Source organism: Rattus norvegicus, unplaced genomic scaffold (assembly GCF_021556685.1).
Source record: "Rattus norvegicus strain SHRSP/BbbUtx unplaced genomic scaffold, alternate assembly SHRSP_T2T unassigned-0000190, whole genome shotgun sequence".
NCBI classification, from domain to species: Eukaryota; Metazoa; Chordata; class Mammalia; order Rodentia; family Muridae; genus Rattus; species Rattus norvegicus.
In genome coordinates, this window is record NW_028238907.1 from 1 (window position 1) to 7500 (window position 7500).

At 57.7% G+C, this 7500-nt stretch overlaps 1 long non-coding RNA gene across 1 annotated transcript in view; it reads left to right on the forward strand.

The window, feature by feature from the left end:
- The first annotated feature begins 1912 nt into the window (after positions 1-1912).
- LOC147997306 (uncharacterized) overlaps positions 1913-7500 on the forward strand; it is an 18372-nt gene continuing 12784 nt past the window's right edge. The window contains exon 1 of the long non-coding RNA XR_015647995.1: positions 1913-2190. This is a non-coding gene — a long non-coding RNA (uncharacterized LOC147997306). The remainder of the gene's footprint in view (positions 2191-7500) is intronic.

Sequence of the window (7500 nt, forward strand, 5' to 3'; positions counted from 1 at the left end):
AGCCAAGCTGGCTGACAACCATCCACAGTTGAATCCAAAGTGCCCAAATGGGACACTATAACAAATCATGTATACAGATTTGTGTATATAGAAAACATTTTTCCTTTCTCTTCTTTTCTTTTCTTGAGAAATTCAGCTGGTCCTGATGTCTTTCCCTCGGTGTGTCCCTCTGTCATCTCTCTCTCTCTGTCTCTTTGTCTTACTGTCTCTGTCTGTCTCTGTCTGTCTCTGTCTCTGTCTCTCTCTCTGTGTGTGTGTGTGTGTGTGTGTGTGTGTGTGTGTGTGTGTGTGTGTGTTCCTTAATCTCAGCAGCACTACTCATCCAATCGATTTTTCCTCTCCCCTTGTCTCCTTCACATGGCTATTACCCCACCTTAAACAGCACTAGAAGAGCCTGGCAGGCAGATATCTACCCTCTATGCTGTCAGAATTTTTTTTTTTTTTTTAAAGTCAAAACCTGGATTCTCAGGAGCCATGTGGTGTGTCCTCCTAGGTTCTGGTGCCCTCTTCTGGCATGCAGACATATAGTCAGCAGAGAGAGCTGTGTGGGTGGCCGAGGCAGGCAGAGTGGACCTCTGTGAGCTTGAGGCTAGATAAGTCTACGGAGCAAGTTCCATGACTGCCTGGGCTATACCAAAAGAAACGTACCTTGAGGCAAAACAAAACAAAGCAGAAAAGGTTCTGCTTTTATTTTACAGACATGTGTTCTCTCTAGTCCTATTGACTATAGAAGTTTGATCATGAAGTCACATTGATTTTTATTACAGAGTTTATTTGTGTGTGTGTGTGTGTGAGAGAGAGAGAGAGAGAGAGAGAGAGAGAGAGAGTTTTTTCTTTAATCTTCAAACATATTTTTATTGTTTATTTATTTTATGAGCACACTGTCACTGTCTTCAACACACAAGGAGAGGATTCCATTACAGATGGTTGTGAGCCACCATGTGGTTGCTGGGATTTGAACTAAGGATCTCTGGAAGAGCAGTCAGTGCTCTTCACCGCTGAGCCGTCTCTCCAGCCCTGAAACAATATCTTGAATAAACAATAACAAAAACACTAAAACTAAGTCTGCCAGTTTTCCTCTTTCTTTCTCTCTCTCTCTCTCTCTCTCTCTCTCTCTCTCTCCCTCCCTCCCTCCCTCCCTTCCTTCTTTCTTCCTTTCTTTCTTTTTCTTCAGATAGGATTTCTTAGTGAATGATATTTATGTTGATATAAATTTTTTACGTACTTTTGACTGGCTAACTAACTAGCTAAGTCTGCCTGTCCTAAAGAAGGAGTTCCCCTGCCACAACTAAATACGTGCATAGAAAAAAAAATATATAATTATTAACTTGGGATGAAACTAATGTAACAAGCAAGCAAACAAACGCACAAGCAAACAAAGTAGGGATGGTGGTGCTGGGTGCCTGGTATATGGGAGATGGGAGACCTGTGGTCTAGAGCGTCCAGAGCTCTGGCCTCCATACTCTGGACTGCATTCTCTCTAGCAATCTTCCCAAAGTGGCTGTATTTAACCATGTTTTTATTTTTTAAATTGGCTCTCTCTCTCTCTCTGTCTCTCTGTCTCTCTGTCTCTGTCTCTCTCTCTTTCTCCCTCCCTCCCTCCCTCCCTCCCTCCCTCCCTCCCCCACCACACACACAGAGGCACGTGTGAACAAGGGAATGCAAATGCACAAAATAAGTATGTTTTGATCAGAGTGAAAACAAATCACGGGAATTTTAACCATTCCACCATCATTCCACCATTCTTTTAATTTACTCTCTGTGTTTAGTCTTCCAAAGAGGGTGGCAGGTGTGTGGTTTGGTGAGTGCCGGCTGGCGGTGGCAGCGAGGAACAGAGAACAACAACAACCCCCCTCCCCCCCATCGGGATCGGTGGAGGGTTTTAAAAATGAGTGAGCCATTTAAAAATGGTGTGGAACTGAGGTCGCCGCCACCCTCCCCTCACGACGGAGTTTGGACGCTCCCTTTTCCTAACTGTGCCTGTTCCTTGCTAATTGTTAACCGATTCGAGAGTGCATGTCCTTTCACTTAGAGGTGGCCTGTTTTCACCGCTCCGTCCTACTTTCCTTTTCTGGGTGCCTGAGGGGGTTGGCCCCGAGTCCATCCCGCGTTCACTGTGTTCCGGCGGGACAACCGGGACCGTTTGTGCCATTCGGGAGAAGTGGTGGGTACCTGCCCCGTTGTGCGTGGGTGAGTGTCCCCCTGAGCTAGGGAGGTCACTCCGGAGAGACGGAATGAGTGTGTGTGGCGGCGGCGGCGCGTGACAGTCTGTATTGGTTTGCTTGATCGAGATCGCTGTCGGGCGACACCTAGTGGCGACAAGTTTCCGCAACGCTCCTGTCCCCCGGTTGGTGACAAAGGACGGGGAAGTGCCTGTGGTGAGCCGGCCAGGGTGAGAGGGTGACAGGCAAGCAGGCGGGTGCGCGACGGAGACGCCGTCCTGTCTGGGGACCATCTCTAGCTAGGAGGTTGTACCTGGAGAACTTCAGGGGAGGAGGGTGGCTGTACGACCTATTGGGACACAAGGAGGGGTTGGTGGCAGCTGGATGAGGTCGACCAGAAGGCTTGGGCCCCGTCCCGGATTTTTTTTTTTTTTTTCCAATTTTTTTTTTTTTAATTTTTTATTTTATTTTATTTTATTTTTTTTTTATTTCTTCCCTCCTCTCCGGTCCCAGCCAGCGGGACCATAGACACTTTTGAGGCCGAGAGGGTGCTGTGTCCCCGGCCTCCGAGCCGAGGTGGCCCGGCTAGGGGGCGCCACGGAGTTTTTTTTTTTTTTTTCTTTTCCAGGAGTCCCTTCGGTCCCAGCCAGCGGGACCATAGACACTTTTGAGGCCGAGAGGGTGCTGTGTCCCCGGCCTCCGAGCCGAGGTGGCCCGGCTAGGTGGCGCCACGGATTTTTTTCTTTTTCTTTTCCAGGAGTCCCTTCGGTCCCTGATAGCGGGAGCCTGGACCTCTGAGGCCGAGAGGGTGCTGTGTCCCCGGCCTCCGAGCCGAGGTGGCCCGGCTAGGGGGCGCCACGGAGTTTTTTTTTTTTTTTTTTTCTTTTCCAGGAGTCCCTTCGGTCCCAGCCAGCGGGACCATAGACACTTTTGAGGCCGAGAGGGTGCTGTGTCCCCGGCCTCCGAGCCGAGGTGGCCCGGCTAGGTGGCGCCACGGATTTTTTTTTTTTCTTTTCCAGGAGTCCCTTCGGTCCCTGATAGCGGGAGCCTGGACCTCTGAGGCCGAGAGGGTGCTGTGTCCCCGGCCTCCGAGCCGAGGTGGCCCGGCTAGGGGGCGCCACGGAGTTTTTTTTTTTTTTTTCTTTTCCAGGAGTCCCTTCGGTCCCTGATAGCGGGAGCCTGGACCTCTGAGGCCGAGAGGGTGCTGTGTCCCCGGCCTCCGAGCCGAGGTGGCCCGGCTAGGGGGCGCCACGGAGTTTTTTTTTTTTTTCTTTTTCTTTTCCAGGAGTCCCTTCGGTCCCTGATAGCGGGAGCCTGGACCTCTGAGGCCGAGAGGGTGCTGTGTCCCCGGCCTCCGAGCCGAGGTGGCCCGGCTAGGGGGCGCCACGGAGTTTTTTTTTTTTTTTCTTTTTCTTTTCCAGGAGTCCCTTCGGTCCCTGATAGCGGGAGCCTGGACCTCTGAGGCCGAGAGGGTGCTGTGTCCCCGGCCTCCGAGCCGAGGTGGCCCGGCTAGGGGGCGCCACGGAGTTTTTTTTTTTTTTTTTTTCTTTTCCAGGAGTCCCTTCGGTCCCAGCCAGCGGGACCATAGACACTTTTGAGGCCGAGAGGGTGCTGTGTCCCCGGCCTCCGAGCCGAGGTGGCCCGGCTAGGTGGCGCCACGGATTTTTTTTTTTTTCTTTTCCAGGAGTCCCTTCGGTCCCTGATAGCGGGAGCCTGGACCTCTGAGGCCGAGAGGGTGCTGTGTCCCCGGCCTCCGAGCCGAGGTGTCCCGGCTAGGGGGCGCCTCCGAGACTTTATTTTTTCCAGGATCCTCCCCGGTCCCTGCCAGCGGGAGCATGGACTTCTGAGGCCGAGGGGAAGCTGTGTTCCAGGCTATCTACCATGGCCTCCTCGGTCTGTGAGCACTCAGGGTTCTAAGGTCGACCAGTTGTTCCTTTGCGGTCCGGTTCTCTTTCTACATGGGGACCTCTTGGGGACACGTCACCGAACATGACTTCCAGACGTTCCGTGTGGCCTGTCATGTTTATCCCTGTGTCTTTTACACTTTTCATCTTTGCTATCTGTCCTTATTGTACCTGGAGATATATGCTGACACGCTGTCCTTTTGACTCTTTTTGTCATTAAAGGACGTTGGAAGAGGCTTGCACCAAGGCTGTTTGCTTGTCCAGCCCTAGCTCTTTTCTTCTGCGCATGGGCCTCTTCGATGCTTGAAGCTTAGCGTCCCCCCATGAGTACGCGCTTCCTGCTTTCCCGTGCTTGCTTGCCTGTGCTCTGTGGGGCAGCTTTATGACAACCGTCCCGCGTGTCAGGCGTTCCCGATTTCCCCGTGGTGGTTGTCGTCCGTTACCGGTAGGAGTCGTTGGTGCCGAGTGCGACTGGAAGGGTTTTCCCGTTTGGTGCTAGTGACCCCCTGGCGTGCTCCTCTGCGGCCGACCGGTTTTTTTATTTGTTTTTTTTTTTTTGTTTTTTGTTTTTTTTTTTTTTTGTTTTTTGGAAGGAGTTCCCGAACCTCCGCTGCTTGGTGGTGTGTCCCTTTCTTTCCTGCTGTGTGCCTCCCGAGTTGCACCTTTTCTCCTTCGAAGGGGATTTTATTTTTTTATTTTTATTTTTTATTTTTTATTTTTATTTTTTTTTGAAGGAGTTCCCGAACCTCCGCTGCCCGTTGAGTCCCGTTCTTCCACGCCACGTGCCTCCCGAGTGCAACGCTTCCTTTTTTTTCTCGCCCTCGAGAAGGGTAAATTTTTTTTTTTGTGTGTGTGGCAGTGTTAGCGACTTCTTCCCGTGCTCTCTCTCGCTCTTCTCGCTCGTATTCCCGTCCAGTGCGTTGTTAGAAAGCTCTCACGCCCGTTGTTCCCGATGCATGGCGTGTCTCGCTCCCGTTGGATCGATGTGGTGCTGCCGCGTTCTCTTCGGGCCGGGGCCTAAGCCGCGCCAGGCGAGGGACGGACATTCATGGCGAATGGTCATTCAGCGCGAATGGCGACCGCTCTTCTCGTTCTGCCAGCGGGCCCCTCGTCTCTCCTCCCCATTCCTTTGCAGGGTGGTGTGTGGAAGTCAGGGGTGCGGCTGTCCGGCACGAGCGCTGACCCGCGCACACTTGTTGCTGTGGTTCGCGGTGTCCCTGTGGACGTGTCGGGGGCGCTTGCCCCCACGCCGTTCACTGCTTCGCGGCCCTCTTCCCCCGTGCCGGGGGAAGGTGGTAGACCCGCTGCGGTGCATACCCTTCCCGAATGGTGTGTGCACGCGCCCTGCTTCGTGTGAGCCTTGCGGTGCTCCTGGAGCGTTCCGGGCTTTGACCACCAAGGTGCCCGCTTCTGAGTTGGCGGTGGCGCTTCCCGCTCCCCGGCGTGCCTCCTGTGCTCCATGGTGCTTGTGCCTTTACGCTTTCCCTTGTCCTAGTTGCCGGCTTTCTGCACGGTGACAGAAAGGGGGGGGGTCGAGGAGTTGAGTGTGCGGTTAAAAGGCTCCTTCCGTTGGGTGAGCGCCCACCCCGTGCCTATGTTTTTGGTGCCTTCACCCGCGGGCCCTGCGCGGTTAGGGTGGTGCTGAGCGATCGCGGCTGGCCCTTTTTAAAGACCGGACTCCCTCAAGTCAAGGCTCCTCCTTTGTGTGCGCCTTGAAGAGGCCTGGCTCTCGGCGGGGACCTGTCGCAGGTCCCCCCGGTCCGCGAATGCTCAAGAAGACCCCGGAGAAAGAGACCTTTGCCGATACCGCAGACCCCCCACCAGCTGGCGCGTGGTCCTTCCCGTTCTGTCCCGCGCCTGTTGCTCGTTTCCCGTTGCGTGCACGGAGCCCTTGGCTGCTCGTCGGTGTTGGGTTCGTCCCGCCCTCAGTGAGGAATTTGCCTTCTCTAGCTATCTTCGGAAAGGGCTTTACGATCTCCGAGGGGCTTCTCCCGGATGGTCCCCTCGGCTGCCCGCCCTGACCTCAGCCTTCTGCGCGCAGCGTTTGCTCTCTCGCCTACCGCGACCCGCGCCTCCCCGCTCCGAGTACGAGGAGGGATCACGCGGGACGGGGCTCTGTCGACCTGCCGCTGTGCGGAGCTTGTGGGGGAGATTGGGTTTCTGGTGGCAGGTGGCGGGGAAGGGCCGTGCACACGCCCGCGTGCGCGGTACCCCCCTCACCGCGAGGGGTCGTCGCGGGACGGGTGGGTTTGGAAGGGCGGCGGTGGGCTCCCGGTCCCACCCGCCTCCGTTTCCCCCCGTGCCCTCCGTCGCGTGTGCGTCCCTCCCACGCGCGTCCACGTCCCGGCCACTCTCGCGGCGAGGTCGTGTCGCGTGTGGTGCGTGCCGCGTGCTCTCGGGCGTCTGCGGTTGCCGCCTCGTCCCCCCCTTCCACGGCAGCGTTCCCACGGCCGGTGGAGATCGCGGGAGCCGTCCTACCCCCCCTTCCCCCTCCGCGGGGCTCTTGAGGGTCCGTGAACCGCGGGGTTGGCCTCGCTCTCGGGGGCGGACTTCTTATTTGGGGGAACCGGCGGTCGGCCGCGTCCGGCGCGTCGTCGGACGTTGGGACCCGCTGCCACGCGGGGGTCTTCGTCGGTTGGCGTCGGCGTCTGCCTCGGTTCTCTCTCGCGTCGGCTGGCGTCTCCTCGGGCTCCCGGGGGTTGTCCGTTGGTTTCGGGTCGGCTCGGTGCCGCGGGCGTGGCGGGACTGCTCCGGGTTGGGTGCAGTGTGATTCCCGCCGGCTTGGCTCGCGTGCCCGGTCGCCGCCCGAGCGGCCTCCCGGTCCCTTGTGAGGCGTCTCCCGCGGGGGGTGCCGCTGCGGCCCGCCCTGCCGTCGACGGTCCTCGTTCTGTCGGTTCGCTCCCCCTCCCCGCCCGCCGGCGTTCCTTTCTCTCTCGCTCCTCGTCTGGCCGACCCGCGGCCGTGCTGCCGGGCCCCTCCTCACGGGGGGGCAGCCGGGCGCGCACGGGTCCCGGGGCGGTCGCGGGGTGCCTGGGGGGAAGGGCCGCCCGGCGGGCGGGAGGAAGTTGCGGTTTGAAGGGCGTCCCGGCCGCCGCGGCCGTGGCGGCGCGTCTCGCCTGGTCTCTTGGAGGCGTGTGCGGGGGGAAAGACGCCCCGCGAGGCGTAGAGGAGAAAGAGGCTTTAGTGGCTGTCGCCCACGCCGGTCCGTGGGGCCTGTTGGCTGAGGGTGCGTCTGCGCGGGGGCCCGTCCGGCCCCGCCGTCCTCTGGGAAGGCGTGCGTCGGGGGAAAGCTGCCGGGGTGCCAAGGTGGGCGCCTGGGCGTTGAGTCGAACCCGTGTGCGCGTCCCGGTGTGGCGGTGGGGGCTCCGGTCGGTGTCTCTCCCCCTCGCTGCCCCGAGGCCCGGCCTCCCTTCCGACGCGGGCTCGGCCCCCCT